Source organism: Pantherophis guttatus, chromosome 1, assembly GCF_059756535.1.
Source record: "Pantherophis guttatus breed Tessera chromosome 1, ASM5975653v1, whole genome shotgun sequence".
Classification (NCBI taxonomy): domain Eukaryota; kingdom Metazoa; phylum Chordata; class Lepidosauria; order Squamata; family Colubridae; genus Pantherophis; species Pantherophis guttatus.
In genome coordinates, this window is record NC_142063.1 from 65,202,839 (window position 1) to 65,229,410 (window position 26,572).

The 26,572-nt window shown below is 36.2% G+C and overlaps 1 long non-coding RNA gene across 3 annotated transcripts in view; it reads left to right on the plus strand.

Moving 5' to 3' along the window:
• The first annotated feature begins 3,591 nt into the window (after positions 1 to 3,591).
• LOC148116430 (uncharacterized) overlaps positions 3,592 to 26,572 on the plus strand; it is a 122,466-nt gene continuing 99,485 nt past the window's right edge. For all 3 annotated transcript variants that reach the window (XR_015729255.1, XR_015729257.1, XR_015729252.1), the window contains exon 1: positions 3,592 to 3,704. This is a non-coding gene — a long non-coding RNA (uncharacterized LOC148116430). The remainder of the gene's footprint in view (positions 3,705 to 26,572) is intronic.

Genomic DNA, 26,572 nt, shown 5'->3' on the forward strand with positions numbered 1-26,572 from the left:
ACTTACCACTTGGTAAAACTTTTGATAATCTTTTGGAGTATATCCAAGGTTTATGAGGTCATGCAATCCTTGACTCTCAGGCTGGCAATCGGATACCACAGAAGAACGATCCATTCTTGCTGAATCATGGTTAAGTTTGCAGGCCAATATTAAACAACAATGGCTCTTTTTGTTTAAAAAATATGGTCAAGCTGATCTCTCTTGTTTGTCAGTGGGTACAATATACTCGTCAAATCTTGTAATAATATTTCAATATTTCTAGTATAGGAGGAGGGGGATGTTTGCATAGTTTAGATCAATAAATTAAAAAATAACATTTAGTAATAAAACCCTGGGAAATAACTGGCCCTCAAATTCCCACTAGAGCAATGTTTCTCAATTTTGGCAATTTTAAGATGTGCAGACTTCAACACTCAAATTCCATACATCTTAAAGTTGCTGAGGTTGGAAACACTGCACTAGAACATCCTAAAGACATGGAAAACATAACATTGTTGAAACCCAGGTGCGGAGAATGGAGACCACAGATAAAATAAAAAAGACTATTTCCATAAGTAAAAAAAGTAGGGAGTCAAAAGCAGATGTTCTCAGCACTTACTGTATCTCGAGGTAAGTCAGTGTTTCTTAACCTTGGCAACATGAAGATGTTTGGACTTCAGCTCCCAGAATTCTGGGAGCTGAAATCCACAGATCTTAAAAGTTTTCAAGGTTGAGAAAGACTGAGCTAAGCAATGAGGCAAAGTAATTTGCCAGGCAAAAATCTGCAATCCATTTGCCCTTCTTGCTGCTTTAGCATGAATGTGAATGAAACGTATGAATGAAAACTTAGGGGAGGGGAGGAGAAAGGAGGGAAAGAACAATCACTACCTGCTCGATATAGGATTAAATAGCTCAGAAAAGAATCAGAAATAAAAAATATTGCTTAGCACCCCCTTTTTTTTTTTTTTTTAGCTTTTGCAGTACTGTTCCCATTTAGCCGCTTGTAATTTAATATGCCTACATCTCTAGGAAGCATACACAGCAGCCAGTGTCAAGTTGACATGGGCTGCAGGCCAAGTAGTGCCTGTTAAGGAATCCACTTTTTTTTTTTTGGCATTTCTCAGGATCATCAGGCTATTATACCAAACCAAAGGGAATTGACCTTCTCCCCCCCCCTCCGCCCTCCACTCCCGCCCCAACTACTTCCTTTCATGTCAGTTTTATTGGGAAAGGAAATGTCTATAACAGAAGAAAAACCTCGTATCTCTGTGTCTGACCCGCAATGCTATTTTTTTTTTCCTTCTTACAATCCTTTAAAACTACCTTTTTTGCAAAGCCAGTAAAATTACACTTTAGCCTTCAGACTTGTAGGCGTATGAAGCTGTTGTAACAGGAAGAATCATATATTCATTCTGTCATTATCTTTAACTCCATTTCAATGGTGAAATCTGATCCGATTGGCTACCGGTTCACTGGCCGTGCGTGCACCGGTAGTAAAAAATGCTACTGGTTTGCTGAACCAGTAATAAAAAAAAATAGTTCCGATGATTAGCTGAGCGACGCATGATCGTTGGAACTTTTTTTTTTTTTTGATGCTTTAAAAAGTTTTTTTTAAAGTTCCAACGATCGCGCGTTGCTCAGCTAATCATCAGAACTTTTTTTTTACATTTTTTTACTACCAGTTCAATGAACCAGTAGCATTTTTTACTACCGGTTCAGGTGAACTGGTCCGAACCGGTAGCATTTCACCCCTGCTCCATTTCCATTCTGTTTTTCTCTTGTATCCCTCCTATGAATTTGTTGACCCGCAACCATTTAGAAAAGTGTCTATCTCCTCCTTATATCAGTGTATGGGTGAGGATGTGTGATTCTGCACAAACCTGTGCCTAATATATAGACGTATGCATGCTAAAGCTGGAGTTGCCTTGCGCTACAACTAGTTTGAAATGTGTTGCTTCTATTATTTACATGTCCTATTTTTATCCCACTTATTTTCCAAGGAACTTAGAGTTTCATAAGTTCATGATGATTGTATCTTGTTATAAAGTTTATCTCCACCATAATTCTGGTTGTTTGATTAGGTTGGGGGGGGAGTGACTTCTCTGAGATCCCTCTTGTCACCAACTAGTTGCATGATTCTGTAGAGAATTAAATCAAGACCTCCCTGGAGTAAATACGGTGTATTTATTATTACACTACACTAGCCTTAGAAAATAAGCTTGTTTGAGATATTATTGAAATGCTTTTTGCATATAATCTTTCTCCTGCAAATAAAATTAATATACAGAACACAGCTGTTTGTTTAATATACTTTCCCAAGGGGAAACTGCTGTTTTATTTCAGATTTCCTTAGATTTTAGGGAATGCCTGCTTTGAGATATATTCAAGGGCCCTCAATAAAATTGCGTCAATACACATGTTTAAAAGAAAGACATGGTTGTGTTTGCTGTATTCTTCCTTTTTTTATTCACACATCACAACGTGAAGTGTTCTCAAAATAGTATAACTCAACCTATTTTAGAACTTAGAGATACATGCTTTTAATGCAAATTCATAAAATCCAGGGCCAATTACGATTACAGTGGTCAAGCTGTAGAATTCATGTTGCCATGCTCCTGTATTGTAGATGATGCTGTGCTGTTATTTCAAACACCAATTGGTGTGAAGCAAGCTTTGTGTCCTTTAGCTGCACATTGTAGTACAAATTTAGCTGCCCATTGTAGTACAAAATTAACTATGCAACAATTTGCTTTACTAAGAACCTAAAACTCGAGAATTCTGAAGAACAGATTAAATCTTCAAGTATTTAAGGGTAGTGTTTTATGCTACCAATAAATGCAGTGCACATATCAAGTAGAGGTAATCCTCACTTAATGACCACAATTGGGACTGGCAATTCTGTCACTAAGTGACATAGTCATTAAATGACTCATTGTGTAACTGCAACAGATTTACAAGGTCACTTCTGCCATGGTCATTAATGAAGACATGACTACAACTTACGATTTTATTCCATCTTCTCCATTGACTCTACCTGTCAGAAGCTGACTGTGCAGTGTGTATTTGGTGCTCATGTGACAGCAGGATATTGCAAAATTCATAATTGCATGCCAGTTGCCAAACACCTGAATCTCAATCATGAGACCATAATAATGGTCAAGGTTAGGTGTGGACTAGTCACACAATTACTTTTTCATGATTTTGTGATTTTAAAGGATTGCTAAACAGAGCAATCATTAAGCAAGGTTTACCTATACATTGTCCAAAATCCACAGAAGTCAGCAATCTTTCTATTACAGGATACCTGCGGTGCTAAAATAGTTTTATCTAATTTTTGGTTGCAATCTGGGTATAGGTTTAGCTCACAGCTCCGTTGGGACCATTTAGTTCCTCCTTAGAGCTGTCTAAATTCTTTCAGGTCTAACATTTGTTCTTAATGTTGTGTTGCACCATAAGGCTGGCATGACCAAAATGGAAACTCGTATTGACACAAGCATCTTCTCCTATTGGCTAAGTTCCTTTTTTTTTTCCTGAGGGCGTGACACCTCTGATTTTAACTGATGATCTTGTTTCCTTTGAAGTTAGGGTGTTCCATGAGAAACTGAAATGCTATCGTTTCTCACCCAACGCAATCCTGAGGATGGAACATGAGCATGTGGTGGCAATCTTTCAACAGCATACAAAGGACCTGGAAGTCCAATCAGACTGGTCACCATACACAAATGGTATGTGTTTTTATTTATCAAATTTATTGGCCGCCCATCTTACTGCAGGGTAACTCTTGGGTGTTCTTGGGTAGCCATTTGCCTCCTTTTTTTCTCAAACCACATAGATATTTTAGCCAAATAATAGTTTCCAAATTCAAAACTACTTCATCCTGGCAAAATTAAATGCCTTTCCAATAGCTGTTTTTGAGGGGAAGCTATGGGGTATCCCATTTGAACTTTGCCCTATGGTAAAGAGTTCCTTTAAACAATAAGCCAAGGTACTATGTTGCTCATATTACAAAGTTATTAGGCTGTGGCTAAAGTCCCCATTTAGTCAGATTTCCAGGCATGCCACTTGCACTGATTTTATTTACAAATGTTACTGTGGATCAATGTAATTTTATTTCTCTGAATGCAACTAAATTTTGTTTTGCTGTCGGCAAAATACACCTCATTTCATTTGCTACCTCAGAATCTGCTTTTTTGTTTTGTCTTTGAGTCAAAACTATAATGTTTTATAATAAAGTTTACTTCTTCTACTACCCCATATCATCACTTTGCTAAACATACAATTACCATAGCACTGTCTTATGCCTAAGGATATCTAACCATATATAGGACTATATTGCTATTATTCCTTCTCATCTTTCCTATTACCACTCCTATTGGTATCTCATGACTCTCACTTTGTTGGTTATATCTCATGATTTATTACTTTGTTGTTTGTATATACACTATACTGAGAGCTTATGCATCAGAGACAAATTCCTTGTTTGTCCAATCACAGTTGATCAATAAAGAATATTCTATTCTATTCTATTCTATTCTATTCTATTCTATTCTATTCTATTCTATTCTATTCTATTCTATTCTATTCTATTCTATTCCAGTGGTGGGTTGTCCCCAGTTCGCACCAGTTCTATAGAACTGGTAGTAAAACTGGCGGGAGGCTCCACCCACTTACCCCGACATCATCAAAATGCTTCTGTGCATGCGCAGAAGAACGCAAGCGTAGTGAGCGTGCGTGTGCAGCTCCGTTGCGAACCGGTAGTAAAGGTAAGTAGAGCCCATCCCTGTTCTATTCTATTGGTCACCATGATGTAAAACAGATGTTGAGACTCTAGAAAGAGTGCAGAGAAGAGCAACAAAGATGATTGGGAGACTGGAGGCTAAAATATATAAAGAACAGTTGATGGAATTGGGTATGTCTAGTTTAATGAAAAGAAGGACTATTGGAGACATGATAGCAGTGTTCCAATATCTCAGGGGTTGCCACAAAGAAGAGGGAGTCCAAAGCACCTGAGGGCAGGACAAGAAGCAATGGATGGAAACTAATCAAGGAGAGAAGCAACCTAGAACAAGAAATGTCCTGACAGTTAGAACAACTTGCCTCCAGAAGTTGTGAATTCTCCAACAATGGAAGTTTTTAAGAAGAGATTGGACAACCATTTGTCTGAAATGGTATAGGATTTCCTGCCTGAGCAGGGGGTTGGACTAAAAGACCTCCAAAGTCCCTTCCAACTCTGCTGTTCTGTTCTGTTCTGTTCTGTTCTGTTCTGTTCTATTCTATTCTACAGTACTTCTACTATATCCTAGAAACCCTGCATGCTTTCCATGCCAACCACGTCCAGATGCTTTTTAAAACTTTGTTTGATTAACAGCATGGTGTACAAGCTGTTGTATACCATGCAAGAGCAGATATGATAATAGCAAAGGCAAGATAGAAAGAATATTGTGTACAATAAATATTTGAGATCAATATATAAGTTAAGGAGAAATGTTTCTTTTATATCTTCTCATCCTTGGTTTTCCTCCCATCAAAATAAGTAGTGGCACAAAAGAAGAAATGTTCAAGCTAGTTTATCTCGAGCTTGATCTAGACATTTGATTGGAAATTCTTCCTGGAAGACAAGCAGCCTAGAAATAGGATATTCACCCATGCTCAGATGTCTGGCAAACGCTTTTGTGCAGCTGTACTAAATTATTCACCACCTTCATTAGAAGGTTTCTATATTTAATCCCTTATTTGATGAGTGGCCTAATAGGTTAAAAAGCTATGGAGCATTGTGTTGAGATGTTTAGACTTGTTTGAACAGGTCATAGACCAGGAGGTGGAATGATCATGTGGGTGCTATTCAAAGAAGAAAGGTAGTGTTTTATCATGCTCTATTTTCCGAATGACAATAAATCCGCAAATGATACAAAATTGAAGTAGCTGTTTCAATCACCTTTCTGTGTTTAAGCTTGTCGCCTCCGCAATTTAGTGGCAGAGGAGGGTAGTTTCAAAGTAATAATTAAAAGACAGAAAAATGCAATGCGCAATAAAGAAAATCACCCTTGCCCAAACATTCTTTCTAGCTATTTGGCTGATCTGCTATATAGCAGAACCATCCTTAACGTTTGTGTTTGTATGCTTGTGTATATATGTATCCACAATAAGTGTAAGAGGAAAATACTATTTTTTAAAAAAAAAGCTGAATAAATAAATATGCTCAAATAGCTGCTGGTTTTTTTTTTCATTATGATTTCTACTATTTGCTAAGAGTCTTATTATTATATACACTTTAAAAACATAATCACTAGGCATGTAAGTGGAAACAAATCTGTTTCCTGGAGAAACCAGAAAATGTTTCAGGCATGTAGCATAATTTCTTTTATTTTGCAAGTATTAGTTAATGCTTTGATCCCCCCTTAGAGCACCGTTCTCAATGTGCTCGCCCTTGTTTAAACATATTTCAATGAAGCTGGTGAGTTTAACTTATCTGATTTCCCCAGCCAGAAAATGCCCTGTTATTCTGTGTACTGTTATTCTGTAAATGTTTTCTTGCTGTCATACTTGCCAGACTTTAGAGCCCTGAATCTGCCTTTGGTCACACTATTTGCTCCTCTATGGTCACCTCTGAGAAGATTAACCCTTTCATTAAGAAACCTTAGCCAGGGTCAAACTACCGCCTGGCTCTCGGCTCTAACACCGCTTTGATCTCCCAGCTACGGAGAAATTATTAGCAAATTCTAAGGCTTCCCATGTGATTTGTTTTTGTAAATTTGTAGAAATTATTCCTAATCCTATTACGTGGCCTAGGGCAAACCTGCATTAAATATACGAGCCTTTTTGTTATGTGGCAGATGGATAATAAAGGAATGCTGAATGCAGCCCCATTCCAAGTTATGGGAATCTGGGCACTTCATCAGCATTCACTTAATCCTCTGCCATGGCCTGTGCCTTTGATGAATACTCTCATTTATGACCACTGATGCCACTCACTTAATTTCAGAGCAGAAAAATAATACCTTAAGTGTTAATGTGAATATCTGAGTGTAGGCCTCTCCAGTGAATAATTGTGACATTATCAAGGGAACATCTTCTTATACATTATTCACTTGTATAGAGACCACATTAACCCAAGAGGGAGTAACACGGAAGGAGGGAGAAAGAGCAGAGGAGAGAGAGAGACAGAGAGAGAGAGAGAGAGAAAGGAAACTTGCAATTTTGTATCTTCCATCCTCTTTGGAAAGTAGACACCGTGCAGACAAAAGTCAGTGTCTTAACCCAAATTCTAGCTGACAGCGCGTATCAACCCTCACTATATTTTGCTCATTGTGGTGCCAATCTTCTGCTTCACCAATGACATTTTTTCAAAGAAAGAGTGGATTTCCTAGAGACTCTACCCCATGCAACTTCCATCACTTATTATTGAATAGGAAAATGTACCCCTCCATTCTCTTTTCATGCTGTTGCCAGGCAGGACGTCGGTAAGTTTAGGATGAAAATTAAGACAGCACACACTGGGCTGCTTACCTTTTATTTAATTTATTAAAAATCCTTTCCTTTATTTTTCTGACAAGTTCACTGGTGAAATTTCTTTAACTTTTAAAGTTAAAAAAAACTCTGAAATCTCGAATTGTCCTTTTCATAATGACCAATTGAGGCAGGACAATGACCCCAAAATGTGGTCATTGCCCTCATGTGTTTTAAGGTAAATCTTGTTTCAATAAGTCCTCTGATCAAATATATCTTTTTAAAAAACCTCTATTACAATATAATTTTGTTGTACAAGATGAATATTTTAAACATTACCTACTCCACACCTTTTCTACTTTGTTCAGCATGTTGCACTAAACTCACAAATCCCTAGAAAACCATTTTCCTCTCAATTTTAGTATTTTAGCAAGTTGGTAATTGTGATAATGATATTGTTATTTTGTGTGTGTGTGTGTGTGTGTGTGTGTGTGTGTGTGTGTGTGTGTGTGTGTATAATCTCCCTGGTTTTTTTTTCCATTGTACATACCAAAAATAAATCCAGAGATAAATGGATAGTTGTGTATTCAGTAAAGAGGAGCAAAAACATGAGCATTTCCCAGAAAGAGTTTTAAATCCCTCTCTAGTTAATTCAATGTTTAAACATTTTAATCAATACTATAATGGAGGTGGCAGCACCTGGTTGACTTTGGAAGCTAAGTGAGGTTGGGTGTGATTACTATTTGGATGGAAGCTCATTTAGAATCCCATGATTGTAAACTGCCCTCTGAAGTATAAAGAGCCTTGCAAAACAAAGCAATAACACATCATTTCTGTATCAATGCTTAAAAAGACCTGCTTCAACTTTGTTCAACTTTGATAGAAACAAAAGGAAAAGTCCTGGTGGAAAAGACTGTGGCTCTGACCTAATCTCATTTTCCTTAAAGAGGTAGATGGAAAAAGAAATGAAGAAAACATTAGCTGTTCCTGCTCTGGTCAAAAAATAAAGTTTAGCCTTTAAAATCTCTAAACGGTAGGAATGTACAGTAATTCAACCCCAAATATCAGTTATTAGGACCAATTTCTAATCTGAAATATCCAGTATTCCCAGCAAACAGTATTCCCACTGTAGTCTAAATGCAAAAGATACAAAATCTAAGTCTCATAATAAGCTCCTAACATTTCTCTGTTGAGCTGATTGGAGATGAATCTTTAAGGCCACCGAAATGCCAAAGATGTTTTAGAATGAGAAATTCTTATTTGAGTAGGTGACTTTCAAAATTTTAAACTGCAAACTGGTACCCATGGAGTAACAATCTTTACCCATCTTATTTTGAGGAAGAGTACATTGCTTCTCATCATGACTATATATTGACTATTAAGGATAAAAGATACAAAACTGATGGTTAAAGATAGTGTGTACTTTCTTATGACCACAAATATTAAAGAAATGGACACTGGCATGAAATATATTTTTAAAGATATTTGGGGAGTTATTGTCAAGTTGTTTTGATGCACCAGTTTAATACCAGTACTAGGTCACTTAAATATCTTCTTTTATCTCCTGAATCATTTGAAGAATTGAGAGCAAAGAAGAATTTTAAAACCTTCTTATTTTCATGGCTGTTTTTAAAATTATACTTCCATGCTAATATGCTTTGTCACAATTGTCTCTTTAGACTTATTTATATCCATGGATAATCATGCATGGCCTCTGAGACCAGAATAAGAGAGCCTTGGTGGTGCAGCAGACTAAAGTGCTGTTAAGTAACACCAGCTGCCTGCAATTACTGCAAGTTCAAATCTCACCAGGCTCAAGGTTGACTCAGCCTTCCATCCTTTCGAGGTAGGTAAAATGAGGACCTGGATTTGGGGGCAATAAGCTGACTTTGTATAAAAAAGAACACCACTTAGGGGGGCCCGAAAGTCCTACTAAGCAGGTATATACAAAAGTATGAAGGCTATTGCTTAACGCATTGTAAGCCGCCCTGAGTCTCCGGAGAAGGGCGGCATATAAATCGAACAAATAAATAAATAAATAAATAAATAAATAAATAAATAAATAAATAAATAAATAAATAAAATTATTTGATTTCCTTTATATTTCAGTCAAAATTAAAAATACAGTAATAAAGTACAAATTCTCTAGATGTGTATTTAATTATGTTCTCTTTTTACCATATTAACAAATGACAAATTGATGCTAACTTGGTCAGTCTCAGTTGAAGGCATTTGGGCCAAAAAGACAAAAGCTGCATTGTGATGTTGCACCACAAACTTTGCTCATTTTGTATATACTGTATGTGTGACAGTATATATGCCTGAAGCACAGGCAAAAGGAATGGAACTTACAGTGCTGTGGTACAACTCTGCTTTCATCGTTTGACCTCCTGCAGATGCCCCTTCATTTTCAGGGGCCTTGGTATTCTGAAAAGAGAAGTATTTTGTGATCTTCAGAAGAACTCACAAGAGTTTTGTCCTCCTTAGCTTCATTTGTAGTGAACAATTGTAAAGGAATGAACAACTGTAGAGCAGATAAGGAGCAAACCTTCCTTCATTGAAGGGACATCTGTGGGAGGCAGGTCATTTTTGTCAGCTGACACTGCACAATTGAAGCGTTGTGTCTTTTTTCATGCATCATGCATGATATATTATATATATATATATATATATATATATATATATATATATATATATATATATATATATATATATATATATATATAGTGAGCTTTGATCCCATAGTCATGACCATCTCAACTTTTTTACCCTTCTTCCCAGATATCCTGGCCATAAGACCATAAATATCAGAACTATTAATTTAGGTTCCTACGGTAAAAATATTTCATTTCAGAACTAAATAAAGAAGAACCACTGCTAAGAACCACTCTAAAAGTCATGGTGGCGCAGTGGCTAGAATGCAGTATTAAAGGCTAATTCTGCTGAGTGCTGACTGCCAGCAGTTCAGAAGTTCAATTCTCACCAGCTCAAAGTTGACTCAACCTTCCATCCTTCTGAGGTTGGTAAAATGAGAACCCAGATTGTTGGGTGTGATAAACTGACTCTATAAACCACTTACAGAGGGCTGTAAAGCACTGTGAAGCGGTATATAAGTCTAAGTGCTATTGCTATTAAGGATTTTGCTTTCTGTGATACTGCAATATGTGGCCTTTATTAATCATGTTAATCTGCTAATATGACCCTTACTTTCAAAATATTTATTTTACAAATAGCTGATGTGCCATAAAACTATGCAATGCAATATCAGTCCAGCTTCTACTGATTTTACTTAAATATGCATGTTTATTTATGTATATATTAAGCAATATAATTTTTAAGAAGTCTCTGAGTATATTTCAGGAATGTACCTGGTTATATACCCTAAGAACCTGCTAACATATTTAAAAGTTCAAAAATACAGCTATTTTAAAATACATGGTTAGAAATTATTTCAGTTATTATTTCTCCCCATTGTCATTTGGAAGAACAGTGCTGGCTCAAATTTACCCATGAAGACTTTCCTCTGTGGGTTAAAGTTATGCTTGTTTAAAACCAGGGTAAGGAGGAATTCCTTCAAAGTAGATAAAGTTATGCCAGGTCCTTACCATAATAACTGAGGAGAGCGGAAATTGGCTACTGTCTTCAGCCTGATACAATCTGTCATTTTAGAATCCCTTATTTGCATTTAATTAAAAGCCTAGCTTCAGTGTAGCCTTTCAAAAACTTTGGGGACAGAGAAAGTAACATCCATTAAAGGCCTATATAGATAAGACTTTATTTGTATAGAATTTCCCACTTCCCAATCCACATTCTAGGTTTGGCAATGTAGCAAGGTATTTCAGTTGAATCTTTTTGTAACTTAGAGATCTAGCTATTCAGATCATCAGAACTAAAATCCACAATGGATTAGTGTGTTTGTGTGTGTTTCTTTGAAATATGCTATCAGTTTCTAAGAAGTATCAGTTGTCAAGCACAAAAATTCTATAGGTTTGTATAGGTTGCAGCATAAATGATTTCTTGAAGCCTATACACAAGAATCTGGTCAACTAACAGTCATCACTAAACTGGCACTAGATAAGGGTCAACAGAATTCATGGAGGGGGCAGGACTTGAATTTCTAGAGGCAATGCACTGATGATGCATTTAACTCCACCCCTCCTAGATCTGCTTATGCTCTCTCCTTCCAAATATCCTTTACTCTCCTCGTTCTCAGTCTGGCCCTCCTGAAAAGGGTTTTAACGTATCCAACCACACTATCCAATTTTCATAGGACACTCCATCTAGTTTTGGGTTAAAAAAAATTACCAAATATAAAATAAATTTACTTCATTTGTGTTTAAAAGACTGCATATTTTCCTCCAACTCAGCTTCAGTGGGAAAACTCTAAACATTGATTTATCACAAACTACTGTGCAATCCTAAAGAGAATTTCTTAGTGAAAAGCCCTTATTGTTTCAACATTTGTCACTTTCAAAAAAAAGTGTGCTTAAGAGTAAAAGCTTAAGATAGCCAACAATTGTTGTGTGGGACATAGGGTGGTCCCGGAATACATGCACAAACATGCCAAAATTATGAAGTAGTTCTGGGATTAAATGACATTAATTGCAGGAATTAACTGTGGAAAAAATGACTGAAGCTACCTTCAGTGGTTCAGATCACGAGGAACGAACCTTTAACATATCCAGGTTTGATGTGATTACATTATTGTTATGCTTGAATTGAGCATGTCTGATATACGATTATAACAAAATACGTGTAACAATAAATATCCCATCCTTTTCACTGTTCAGTAGCAGCTTCCTTTGCTCCCTCCCACTCTGTTAACAGCACAAGGTATAATCTTCCAAGGGTTGATTGTAAATAATCCAGTTAAGCGCCAGGCTACTGTTACATTTACAAGTAGGGAAAGCTGTAGTAAAGATTTTCATAAGATTCTGACTTAAAGTACTTCCTTTAACTCCACTCAAACCATTGTTCTTGATCTTAAAAGATGATAGGTATTCACTTTCTGAGTATTTGATAAAGAAACAATATGTATACTTGATGCTTATTTATGAAAAGTCTATTACATTGTCTACACCCTTGGCACTTGAAATATGATGCTCGAATTGACTCTGTATTTTAATCTCATTTAGATTTACAGAGCTATACAATATCTAGGAGATCAAAAATGGTGCCTTTATCATGGGCTGGCTCTAAAATAAGCAATGTCTCATGTGAAGAACGGCTTCAATATTCCATTCACAAATAAATGCATACAGTACTGCTCTTTTAAAAATTATTTATAATGCCTATAGGATGAAAATAGTATTTATATTTAGAGTGCACACAATGCTTGGCAAATCTGCCCCAAAGGAAAACTGAAGCTTATTTTTATTTAGAATAAATGGTATCAAATGGGAAATTGTAAAAAGAAGAAAATAGTATAAAAAGAACAAAAATACTATAAGGCTGTTTTTTAAAAAAAAAAATATTTTTTTTTTAATAGTCTAAATCACCTAAAACCACACGGGAAAGGACAAGTTTTTTTAAAGCCATTGTTTATTTAAACCTAACTCAGTGCAAAACCAGATTCCATAATGCATAAATTAATAAATGCTGAATCACAAACTTTAGCTTAGGGGGAAACCAGTAATGAATCTGCCTGACCAGGGGTTTGGACTACAAGACCTCCAAAGTTCCTTCCAACCCTGTTATTCTGTTAATCTGGGTAAACGAGATGTAATTTCCCTAAGAGATTTATTTCCATGAATCCAGCTACATTCTGATCATTTCCCATGCTAACCCAGAATATGATAAAAAGGCTTCTGGGTCCAACATATTCCACCACATCAATATCAATGGAATATCATCACCATTCTCGATAATTAATTTTAACTCAGCCTGTAGTCAGCAAGGAGGCCATTTGAATTTTGCCAGGAAGGTTAGACATGTCCACTAACTGACCTTAATTTATGTAAAAATATAAAAATATCATTTTATCAAGGAATAAAATGATTCCTGTCTCAAGGCAAAGGAGAAAGTTGCAGTTTCGCCATCCAATAAAACTTCAAGATGTAGTACCAGTGAAAGATTTGGCCAGGTAATAACACCAACTACTATATTTAATGTCCATATAAATCTAACCAACTAAATTAAGGAAACCAAAATTACACAGTAAGGCAATGTAAAGTATTCGTCTTGTGCTTACTTTAAATATTCCACCTTTGTGCATTTGTTAGGGAAGACTTCTACAATTTTATTTTATTTATTTTATTTATTTGTCAAGAACATATTAGATAATATATATAAGTATAAGCACGAATTGAATACATAAATTAGATACAAATAGAGAAAACATTACGACAGGGACGATAGGCACACTGGTGCTCTTATGCACGCCCCTTACAGACCTCTTAGGAATGGGGTGAGATCAAGAGTAGACTGTCTTAGGTTAAAATTTTGGGAGTTTAGGGAAGAAACTACAGAGTCAGGTAGTGTATTCCAGACATTGACCACTTGTTGCTGAAGTCATATTTTCTGCAATCGAGTTTGGAGTGGTTCACTTTAAATTTGCATCTATTGTGTGCTCGTGTATTGTTGTGGCACAACTCCACAGATGTTCCACCACATCACAACATGATTCTCCAATTTGGCCTACAGTTCTCCTAATTCTCCTTCAAGAACATATTTGAAAAGATTGTACTGCTCATGCCTTTCACTTTGAGAAGCAAATCCCTGTGCAACATTCCTTGTATGTTGTATGTTGCACAGCTAATCTACTGAGAACCTCACACACGACATCCTTGGATAACTTTATGAAGATTTTTTTCCCCATATTACATGCTTAGTTATCATTATAGCTTGCAGACTTCATAATTTAAAGTTGAAACTTCAAAATAGATGTCCTTCCTACCAGTATTGTGGATTTTACTTTAAAGCACACAACTTTTTTTGATGGTAGCAGACTTAAGGGTTAGCCTGGTGTCCTTCTGAATCAAAAAAGCTATTTAAAATATGTGTGATCAATTGCAACAACAACAAAAAATAACAACAAAAGGCATTTGTTTAATATCTGAATGAAATAGGAATCTCAATTGCAGTCCAAAGTATTTAAATAAGCTATTACAAAGGAGTGCTAAAAGCCATTATATTGCATGATTTCCTGTGAATAATAGAACTGCTTTCTACCAGGTATTTTTACTTTAATGTTGGAGAGAGATTGTGTTCAGCCACTGCATCCTTTCAAACCACCACTACTGGTATTGTTATAACTTTTTCTCTAAAAGAAGATAGTATGAATATATTAAAAATAGACGCTGCAACTTAGGAAGAAGCAGAGCTTTAAACCTCTTATGCATTAGTCTCCCCATCTGCTGCCAGCATGTCACTTAAGCCGTGACATCCGTGTAGAATTACAGCATTGTGATGCAGAAAATGCCTGTCACACACAAACAACATTATAGCACTCTTTTAGTATAATACTGTATGTCTATAGCATGCGATAGTTCTAATGACGTACACTGATTTTTAAGTTGCTCAAGGAAGTTTTTAAGAGGAAAAAAAATGCATTTATCATATACCTAGTGATTACAGTATGGCTCCTAGGTATGGGCCCCTACTGTGATTTTAAGGAAAAAGGATTTGATCCCTACATTCTTGGCCATGATCTCCCCTCTAACAAGTCAGCCATAATAGTGCCCTTTGGGATGAGAAGAGCAGACTGTCCTTTCAAGACTGTCTGAACTTGCTTAGTGTGGTACAAGCTGTTCCATAATAAGAAGTTAAAAACTAGAGTCTGGAGTAAATACCTAAATTCATTACATGTTTACATTAAGTTCAATCTTAATCATTTCTTTCTCAAGCACAGAAACCTGGTTTCCAGAAAGGGAGCAGCAATAATGTAAGGTCCAAAGCATTTCTTCCAGATTGTTTTGACTGACACGATAGATTTCTGAAGGCTGGGTGACCTGCTAATCTGTAGGACTTGGTGAGAATTACGCATAGCAATTTATACAATCTCTGGCTTGTACAGAAATAAGCCATATCAGTACATAGTTTATGACTTGGATTTATCTCCAGTTGCACATAGGCACTGGTATCATCCACAGGGATTACATTTTAAACGTTAAAATAAATATATGCCTATCAAAATATTATTTAAGAGATCTCATTAATATTTTTTGCGCTTTTTACTATTGTTAGATGAAATCCTGAAATATTGTCAGTATCTCATAGTAAGAATATTTTTGCAGATAGGATTTCTCTCCTAAAGTACAATCACTAAAACACTGGTTGCTTGTTTGTCTTCAGTATTTAGTTTAGCCATCTATTTCATTTAATTCACTGTTTTCTTCTATGCATTTATGTATACAATATTTATTGCCCACACCTATGCTAATGGGATTTATGAACCTTATGGAGACAGATGGAATTACCATTATTTTTTTCTACATTGTCACACATTTTTATTAAATAAACATGTAAGGTTGAAGAAATGATGAGAAGGCAACTAATAGCAGAAGGATATAGTTGTCAATGGTTTTCCCATTTACAGTTGTCAGAAGGATTCAAAATGTATAAAAAGACTTAGAGCAAAGTAAGACAGAATTTGAAGTATAATTGTGCACCGATGATGAACATGTAATTGCTAAAATGTATAAACTTTTGTTGAAATTGGAAACAGAGGAGGAACAGATTAAAGAGTGTGTGATAAAGTAGGTTAAGAATTTTGGTTATAATATGCAGATGAATTAATGGAAAACATGTGGTTAAAAGTGTTAACATTTAGATTATGTTATGATTTTAAAGAGATTTTTTAAAAAAAGATGTATCATTGATACATGACACAAAAGAAATTACCTAGAAAGTATAAAGGAATTTCAAATGTATGTTGGAAACAGGAACAAGATGAAGGAACATTCTATCATGCTTGGTGGACATGGACTCATGATCCATGGACATGGACTCAAATATATAAATTGATATAGAAGATATTAAAGACTAATATTTAGCTGAAGCCTATTCAATTGAAAATTCATTCTGAATATTCAACATGATTACTTTAACAAAAAAAGTCATAAAATATTATTTCAATATATAATTACTATGGCAAAATGCACACAAAGATAGGAAGGTTTATCACTAGCCACCATGGAGGAATGATTGATGAAATTGACAGATCGTATGAGCTAAATTGATTCCTTGATTAGAGAAAAGACACTGCTTACATTTATTGGTAACTGGAAACCCCTTATGGACTTTATGTGTAAAAATGAAAAAAAAATGATATTGTGATTTATGGTTTTGGTATATACAGGATAGATTATAGAAAGAATAGAGTTATGATGTAACTTTAGAGAGGTTAAAATATAAATATATAACTGCTGTGAAGTCATTTCTTTATGCCTTTATATCTTTCTGTATTTGCTCTTTATTTCTATTTTCTTTTCTTATTGCCCTTTTACCTTTTTCTGTTATTTCTATGTTTTCCATTTTTTCTGTTCCCTTTGTACTTATTATTCTTAAAACTTTTATTGAAAATTATAAAAAATAAATGATTACCCTTACATAATCTTCAGCCATGGGTGCACTCTTTTATGAAGAAAAAAATATTTCTGCCATTACAAATAAAAAATGCAAAAGGATCACACTTTTGGCTTTTTAGAAGATTCATCATAGTATAGAGGAGTTTCTTAGTATTAAATATATTATGAACATGTGTAATTGGATCTCTACTAAAGTAATGCAGTGCAATAATGCTAGGAATCAGATTTAATATTTGAGTTTACACCTGGATAAAACAAAGTCAAAAATAAATAAACACCTATGCTAGGAAGAGCCATGAAGCCATATGGATTCTATATTATTTAGTCTTAATGGGCCAACATTGAGAACTAAGAGTGCCTTAAATTCATGAAATTAGATCTTTGCATCCATGTCACACTGCATAGTTAGCTTTCCCAGATCATTTTAACACATATCCCTGTCTAACTGAGAACAACTAAACATTTCTACTGTTCCACATAGATCAATCAATAGATGACTGGTGGTAAGAATCATACTCTTGCTTCTCGTATTATATCTGCTGTAAAAATGTGAAGAGATGATCCCAAAGCCAAATCGCAGTACAGACATTTCACAAATATGTAGTTTAACACAGTGGTCAAGGATTGATCCTTCATTCTGAAGTAGTCTCATCCCATTCAGACCAATGCTTCATAGTAATCTTTCAGAGAAGTGCTTCATTAAGGCAGCTGTCTGCTGTTTTTTTTATATATCAGCTTCAACACGGAGACCATCAGAGAAATTGTTGTCATTTAAAGGACTTGTTTTCCCATCACCCAACCTTACTGCCGTCTTTGTTGAACCAGGTGGGATGTTGAAATGCGTAAGAGGCTTTTAAGACAAACGTACAGTTCTCAACACACCTGGTTATATTTACACAGAAAATCTCTCATTTGCCCGCAGACAACTAGAATGATCCAAACCAGCCTTAATTTATCTGTTAAGGGTATAGTAGGCCCCTATTTAAGAGTCATCAGCAATAAAGGAAAATATACCGAATTATTTCAAGTGCACGCTAATCATTTAATGCAATAAATGAAGCAACTCTAATTATCTCCAGAGGAAATGATTTCACAGTGAAACAATGGGAACAGAGGTTGCTTCAGAACAGTAGTTACAGTCTGAAATTTTACTCATCTGAATGTTGAGATTATTTCACATTAAAATAAAAAAGGGGACACTTAAGTTTCCTGTTATTCAACTAAGACTACAGGGCTACAGGGCAGAATGTGAGTAATCTACCACAAGAATGTATGTTTTACCCCAATTCAGTAACACAGTCAAACCCAGTTTTCAAAACAATAACAACTAAATTGAAAAATCTTCCAAAACTACAGGGTTTTTTTTTTATTTTGAAAAGGTTTTAAAAAGCATTAGACAATTATTCTTCTATTTGAAACATCCATTTTAACAGTGACTTAAATTTTCATTTTCTTTCCCCCAAGTCTCTTTCTGAAAGGCATGAAAACACACTGTTTTGCTCACACTCCACTCAGAAAGAAGCAGAGAGAAATGTATGGAAAATGTGACCATAGTTTTCTTCTCTTGGAAATAAAGAAGAGCAATGCACAAACTTTCAAGCACTAGCACCAATTTCATAGAAGGGAGTTTAAGTAATTCATCCTCTAAAGATTTGAATGTGAATTACAATGTTTGGTTAAATTATGTACGTTTTTTTTCTTGAAGAAGCAGACAAAATAAGCAGCATTTTCTATGCCATTGAGAAACATGTCCCTGTTATACCAGAATTTCCTGTGCCAGAGCAATTTCTTCATATTGAACAGAGGGCAATGTCATCTATTTTCTCCTTAACTGATTTTGAATCTGAAATTAAAAGACAGGTTGGAATTAATCCTACCCAACCACTGAATTCATTTCTTAAGAAACTCAGCATTTTAAGTATTTTTATACAAACCTAATACACATCTTCATGAGGATTTTTGTGTTGATATTTTTAACAGACTTCTTTCCAGCTCTACATATTAATCTTTATTAATACATCAAGTATAATTCATTTACATTTTTAGCCATGATTTACATTTATATTTCCTGCACATAATACTAAGAGATATTATCTTAGAGAATAGGAATGAGAGTTTTGATTGCCTGCATAAGGTATGAGTAAAACAGCAGCAACAAGAAGGGGAAAAATCCTTGTTATAACTTTTGGATGTCTGCATGAGGTTGACATCTATATTTCGTAAGGGGCAAGGGGAGAGGAGCAATTCTTTTATTATAAGATCACCATGTACAAGAAAACAATGGATATAAAGCAGGAAGTTAATTGGAATCAACTGCAGCAGTCTTTATAGGAATTTACTCACAATGTCTGCCATTCAGAGCTGGCTTACCATAATATTCTCTATGGAACAGTTGACCACAAGATTCTCATTCACAAACAGCCAGGTTAAACAGTTAAATGCTAGCAAATCCTGCATAGCCCTGTGGGAAATTTCACTTTAATCCTGAATTTATAAGAGGACAATCAAAGCCCAAAGCCTAGGTAACAAATCTGATCCTCTGTTGCAATCCCGTCCTCATGGGAAGCCGAGAGATGCTCCCAATACAAGCTAGAGATGGATAAATACCTAAATGATGAGATAGATGGGGAACGCAGAAGAAGCGTCTGGCTTCAGCCGTTCGCTTCCAATTTCACATTACACTGTGAAAGGCAATTCTTGTGCGGCTCAGGAACAGCCAGTCCTGATTACTATAAGTTGAAGTGTGGCTTAAGGAATGATTAATGACAGTGTCAGGAGAAAACAAAGCACAATGAGAGTTATCTCTAATCCACCTGCTTGCAGATGCTCTAGTAAGGGAATGGGAATGGCCCCACTGAGCCCCGATAATAAAAAAATCAAAATAGAAAGGTGCAAAGCCGTAGATATGTATTAATCTGATATATAAAAAACTCGGTCTTAGCTTGAATAAAGCATTAGGCATGAATGGAGCCCCATAGGTGATAGATATTAAAGCATAGAGGACTTCACATTGTCTGTATTTTTTAAATCAAACAGAACTGTTCCCTTCAGTATTGCCTTTGACATTAATAGGTTGGTATTTGAAAAGTCACAGTTCACTAGATGAGCAGGCTTGTGAGTTCAAGCTCATTAAACAAAACCCCTTTTTCTGTTGTTGTTGATGTTATTGCTGCTGCTGTGCAGCGTGGAGGCAAAAATGACACCACACCACCACCGTGTGGCCTTTGGTGGTAGAAACACCAAGAAGGAGGCTCCTGAGTTGCCTTTGCCAAGAGATGGGAGAATCCCCCTACAAAACATAATTATAATATCTGATTGCTTCTTCATATGTAGGCATGTTTACGATCCCTCTCAGTTCTGACAACTGCTTGATAGATGCTGATTGTTGTCATTGTGGGAAGGAAGTTTGGGGGACCACCTCAGACCATTCTCATTATACTTTTATTGTTATTTCTAATTGGGTAGATACTATAGCTATGAGAACAGCCACAAGACCACTGCTTTGTGACTGTCATTGATAGCGTCAAGGAGAGTGCTCTGTTTTCTATTCTTTTGCTTAATGAATCTTCCTCTAAAATCATCATACCATTCAAAGAACTTACACTGGTGACTTTTTGCTTGCTGTTAAGAAGTGGCTATGTGAATTGTGCTCCGCATGTTAGATCTCCTTGGTCCACTCACATTAAAGATGGCGTTTTGTTTCTTCACTGGCTATTTTACCTTGTCTCAGGCGGAAAGATTTGTGTTCAGATCTCAGCTAAGAAATCCACCCGCTTGAAGTTTGCCATTCTTACACTCTTGGCATTTAAATCAAGTTATAATTTAATTACAGACAGGATTCCACTTAGTAATAATTCCTTCAGCATGTCAGTTGCGAGATTACTTATCTGTAATTACGATCTTAATGCAACTAAGGTTTGGGAACACTGAGCTTACATTGTCAATATGAGTAACATTTTCTTCTCTTAATAATGACAGCAACAAGTAGAATATTTCACAGAAATATTTTAATACAGAAAACCTCTAATGAAGATTTAGCACTCAGTTTTTAGCAAGTCTGACATAGCTGTTGAAAGAAAGCAAATACATTATTTTAATTAATACCAAATCATAAGGGCTTCAGATTTATACATTCAGCAAAAAGGAAACTTTCATAGTCTATTCTTGATTCTTGCATATTAACTCAGAAACTTTGGTACAAGCAGCAGTGTATAATGCAAACTGCCAAGGAGAAGCAGGCATAGGCCTCACATTAGGCATATGACCTCATCACCCTGCCTTTTCTTATGATGTGCCACAAGTCAAAAAGCTATCCATACATTTTTGCCTGCTGACATTTCCTACTGTTGCATTTTCAGGTAGAATAATTTTAAGATTATATAACAATATGGAACTTTTGAAAAGGGAGCAAATTGATGTAGCAAAATTTGTGGCAGCCCCTCAAATACTGGAATACTGCTATCCTGTCACTTGGGGTGACAGGATAGCAGTATTCCAGTATTTGAGGGACTGCCACAAAGATGAGGGGGTCAATTTATTTTCCAAAGCACCATAAGGCAACACAAGAAACAATGGATGAAAATTAATTAAGGAGAGAAGCAAACTCTAGAATTAAGGAGAAATTTCCTAACAGTAAAAACAATTAACCAGTGGAACAGCTTGTCAGAAGTTGTCGGTGCTTCATCACTGGAGGTTTTTTTAAAAAGACACTTGTCTGAAATGGTATAAGATCTGCTTAAGCAGGGGGTTGGACTAGACAACCTTGATTGATTGATCTACCACATTTAACATGTAACATTTGAAAACTCCAGATATGCATGACTAGGCAAGCTATATTAGACTTTTTGCACACTCTGGCATGGCAATAGAAACATATTCCAAGTTAACTTTTGTCGATGATGAGGGATAGTCATTAAAATGCTTTGCTCTCTCCAATATGCGGCAAAATATTTATGTCCTGGAACTTTTTTTATACTGTATAATAAACCATACAAATGTGACATTTCACCCTCCCCCCCCCACACACAAACCTATTTCACATCACTAAAATGACAATCTGAATCAAAATCTTTCCCCAACTTGGTGCTTTTCAGTTAGGCTCGCATTATCTGCTGGTAACTTAATCTAATATACTATAATACATTTCCTTGATATGATATTGAGTGAAAATGGGATCATAGAAGTAGAAAATGTATCTAAATCAGGAGAAGGATGCCTGAAACTCAAAGGCCTGACCCATTTATCTGCAATTTCTGGGTCTTGTCTGAATGCACGTTTAAAATTCAGTGTGGTTGAAAATGTGCAATGGTAGAAATATGTAAGAAGTGCGGCCCAGGTGTAAAGTGTTTAAGTCTTAATATAGGTCATTTAAGTAGGCTTAGGACCTGGTTATTTACGGGACCGCCTACTACCACAAGCAGCCTCCCACCGGCCGGTATGCTCTCATAGAGAGGGGCTCCTCTGGGTGCCGTCAGCTAAACAATGTCGACTGGCGGCCCCCAGGGGGAGGGCCTTCTCTGTGGAGGCACCCACTATCTGGAACGAGCTCCCCCCAGAGATACGGAAGATCCCGGATCTACGCACTTTCCGCCGTGCTCTTAAGATTCTTCTATTCCAGCAAGCCGGCCTGGCCTAATTTTCTCCCCTGTTTTAAAATTCTTTTACATCGAAATTTTAATTTGTTTTAAATTTTGGGATTTTTAATTGTATTGGGCTAAATTATTTAATCTGGTTTTAATTATATCTTTTAACTTTTGTATTTATGTATTTTATTTTGTGCCTGTTCACCGCCATGAGACCTTCGGGAGTAGGGCGGTATATAAATCTAATAAAAGACAAAGACAAAGAAAGACAAAGTATAGGTCATTTCAAAATTAGAGTATTTTGAAGCAGTAGCAAAACAATTTGCCTTTCTATGTTGTGACATTAATTTTTTTCATTATTTACTCTTTTATCATAAGACTCAAAGAAAACTTGGAGGAAAACATGTTATTTGTATATTTATTTTCAGAGGCATTATTATATACTTACTCTATATTAAATCAGGAAATAATTCATGTAACCTTACAAATATCCCATTTCTACCTAGCCAATAAAAAAAGTATTTGTGCTCCAGTGCAAAAAATGCAACAGCTAAAAGTTTTTTGTCAAGAACTTTTCAATCCTACATTACATGCCATTGAGTATTAACACTGAAAAAAAGTTATTTAAGGCCATTTTGAACACTTTCAATGAAAATGCTGTTTACCTTACCTTTTTAACCTAAAAAAAAAGGTTCATCCTATCAATTTATTTATTTATTTATTTATTTATTGGTTCGATTTATATGCCACCCTTCTCCGGAGACTCAAGGCGGCTTACAATGCATTAAGCAATAGCCTTCATACTTTTGTATATACCTGCTTAGTAGGGCTTTCGGGCCCCCCTAAGCGGTGTTCTTTTTATATAAAGTCAGCTTATTGCCCCCACAATCCAGGTCCTCATTTTACCTACCTCAGAAGGATGCAAGGCTGAGTCAACCTTGAGCCTGGTGAGATTTGAACTTGCAATAATTGCAGGCAGCTGGCAGCTAAGTGCTACTTAACAGCACTTTAGTCTGCTGCGCCACCAAGGCTCCCATTTGGGAGTTTGGGTTCCATTGGGTTGAAAACCACTCTTTTTGTAATATGCAGCCTCCATCCAATTTCTCCAGGAATTGCCTAGCACTTAATTGAATGAAATATAATTGATTAACTTGAATTAATCAACTCAGCAATGGTTTTTCTACTACTTTTTTTTTTTGGTAGAATTTTTTTATTTTTTAAAACAAAATCCATCATCCATACAATTGCAAACAGTGTGTTGGTCGGTCACAAGTCTTTTATGCTTCCTCACCATATTCATTACTTACTAATTATCTAATTTCTCATATTTACCAATCTATTAAGTATCTTTGTAATATAATCCTCGTTAATCATTTAACTATGGCTTCCCCCTCTTTTCATAAAAAATATTTTCAAATATTTATATTATAACATTCATTTCTTCATCCTAGGTTAACAATATTCATACAACTTTGTATTATATTTCTGCACCTTCTTATATTATAATGGTCTCATCCCTATTTCATTTCCATGTTTTATTATCTAGCCATTGATAAAATAAATCCCATATGTTATAACACCCCCCCCCCCCCGGTTTTTCTACTTCTTGTGGAAACCTGAAAAAGGACTCATCTAAAACAATGGAAGTGCTGTGTTCATATTCATGAGGCCTAAATCGTTTATAAATCATGTTTAAGTTGGGCACAGACCTACTAAGTAGGCAAAAACTGACTGGGCTTGGGTATCCCTACAACCAGAGGTGGGCTTCAGCAGGTTCTGACCAGTTCTGGAAAACCGGTAGCGGAAATTTTGAGTAGTTCAGAGAACCAGTAAATACCACCTCTGACTGGCCCCACCCCCATCTATTATCTGCCTCCCAAGTCCCAGATGATTGGGAAGAAATGGGGATTTTGCAGTATCCTTCCCCTGGAGTGGGGAGGGAATGGAGATTTTACAGTATCCTTCCCCTGCCACGCCTACCAAGCAACGCCCACCAAGCCATGCCATGCCCACCAAGCCACGCCCACAGAACCGATAGTAAAAAAATTTGAATCCCACCACTGCCTACAACATAGACTAGGCCCGTTTTAGTTAAATGTACTCCCACCACCATTTACCCACATAAATGTATTATAAGACCAGAGTTACATAGATCTTTCTATGTTGATTCCTTAGCAGTAGAGGGCTGTGGGCATCCAGAAGTTGCTCACCTCTCTCAACACTAGCTACATTGGGTTCCCCATCAGTGGATTAGTCCAGCTTCAGAGGTAGACCCTCAAACACAAATCAGCATTCATAGTAATACCAGGGTTTCAATGTGGCTTTTATTTCCTCTCCTCTTCATTTGTTAAGTCTAAGATTCTTTACCTTCATGCTTGGAGGTAGAGTTGCTGCTGGCAATATTTTATGTTCACCCATTAGTTTATTTTTTTAGGACTAAGAAAATGTAGTTCTGTGTTATAAATTATTTATAAATACGAGAACAAAGGCTGGCTGTCAGGAAGGCTGGTTCTTTGAGAAAACATGGGGTAGGGAAAGAGTTATGGGTGTATAAAGAGTACAGTTTTATAAGTTAGAAAAGGGGGGTTTAAACCACTAATTATTAACACTCATTGGCAGACAAAGACCTGAAAGGATAGGATTAGAGAGATCTATTTACATCTGTCACAAACCAAAATCTCATTAATGCTTTATCAGTCTGTCAACCCAACTTTTTCTCTTATATTAAACTTGATATTGCTTACTTTGGGGTGTTTTAAATATAGATTAAAAATCAAATATTTCTAACACTGTAGTTTTGAGCACTTCAGACTGCAAGCTTCCTAATAAACAAGGAGGAAAAAATGTTATAAAGGTCACCAATTTTTTAAAAATTTGTGGTTTATATTGTGGTACATGCAAGGTATAAAACTCCATACTTGTCAAAATGAGTGGAAATGGTGCGAGAGGTGGGCCATGCTCTCGGGCAACTCCTATTAATCCCAACTGGTTTATACTGAAAAGTAAAATCCAATATCATTTTTGCAGCCTAGACTTTTTTTTTTATTTTCTAAGAATTAGAGGATGTCAGTATGTTAAGATTCTGAGCCATCATCTCTCAAAATAATCAAGCTTTTAGTATGTTCAGTCAAAGTAATATATTTCAAGAGCTCACTGATTTCAATCCATACACATGGAATTTTCACAAAGAAGTCAGAGAAGTTTAACTGTGTTTATTCAGAATAAAATTCCTCTGAGTTCTGTGGTGCAGGGTCATGGGGAAATATGTAATGGATCACAGCCTAAAATATGTCCCTCTAGCCAGATCGCGTCAATCATGTCCAGCCTTTACTATAAAAGGTTGTATAACTCACTCAATATTTCACCAGAGATTCTAGCCCTTAAAATGCTTTTAAAAATTCTGAATGCTATCCATGCATGTCTGACCCCCAACCAAAAAATCAATGTCTTTTTTTTTTTTTTTAATATTAGCTCGATCTTTGTGGAACTTTCTCTGTTTCCCTTCTTTGTCTCCATTGCTGTTTCTGCTCCCCATTCACTCCTCTTTCCTTCTGGGGTGAAATCCAACAATTGGTAACATAGTCCAGCAATATGACAAAGAAATAGTGCAGAGATAGTGCTACCACAGCTGGTAGCTCCTTGTTTTTAATCCATCATTTCGTGGAGGAAATGGGGAACAAGCAATAACAGTCACGCAGTGCTGAACAAAGAGATTACACAAGAACTGTGCCCAACCTGATGCCATCCTGGTTTGTCAGGCACCTTGGAAAGGAGGTCCAGGAACTGTCATGCCAACAAATCTAGAAGGCACCAGCTGGAGAAGTTTTCTACCAACTGAGTAAATAGACAGCCCTCTTGTAGCTAAGCCTCTTCTTCTCTGTTATTATTTATGTTACTTCAACATCCCATTTTCCTCTGAGAATTTAAAGCAGTGACGTGAGATTTCTCTTCACTTCGCTCTCCACCACAGTACTTGATGGAATGTGGGATAAGTGACTGTGTTCCATTCCTCCCCCCCCCCCCCGCCCCATGGATGGC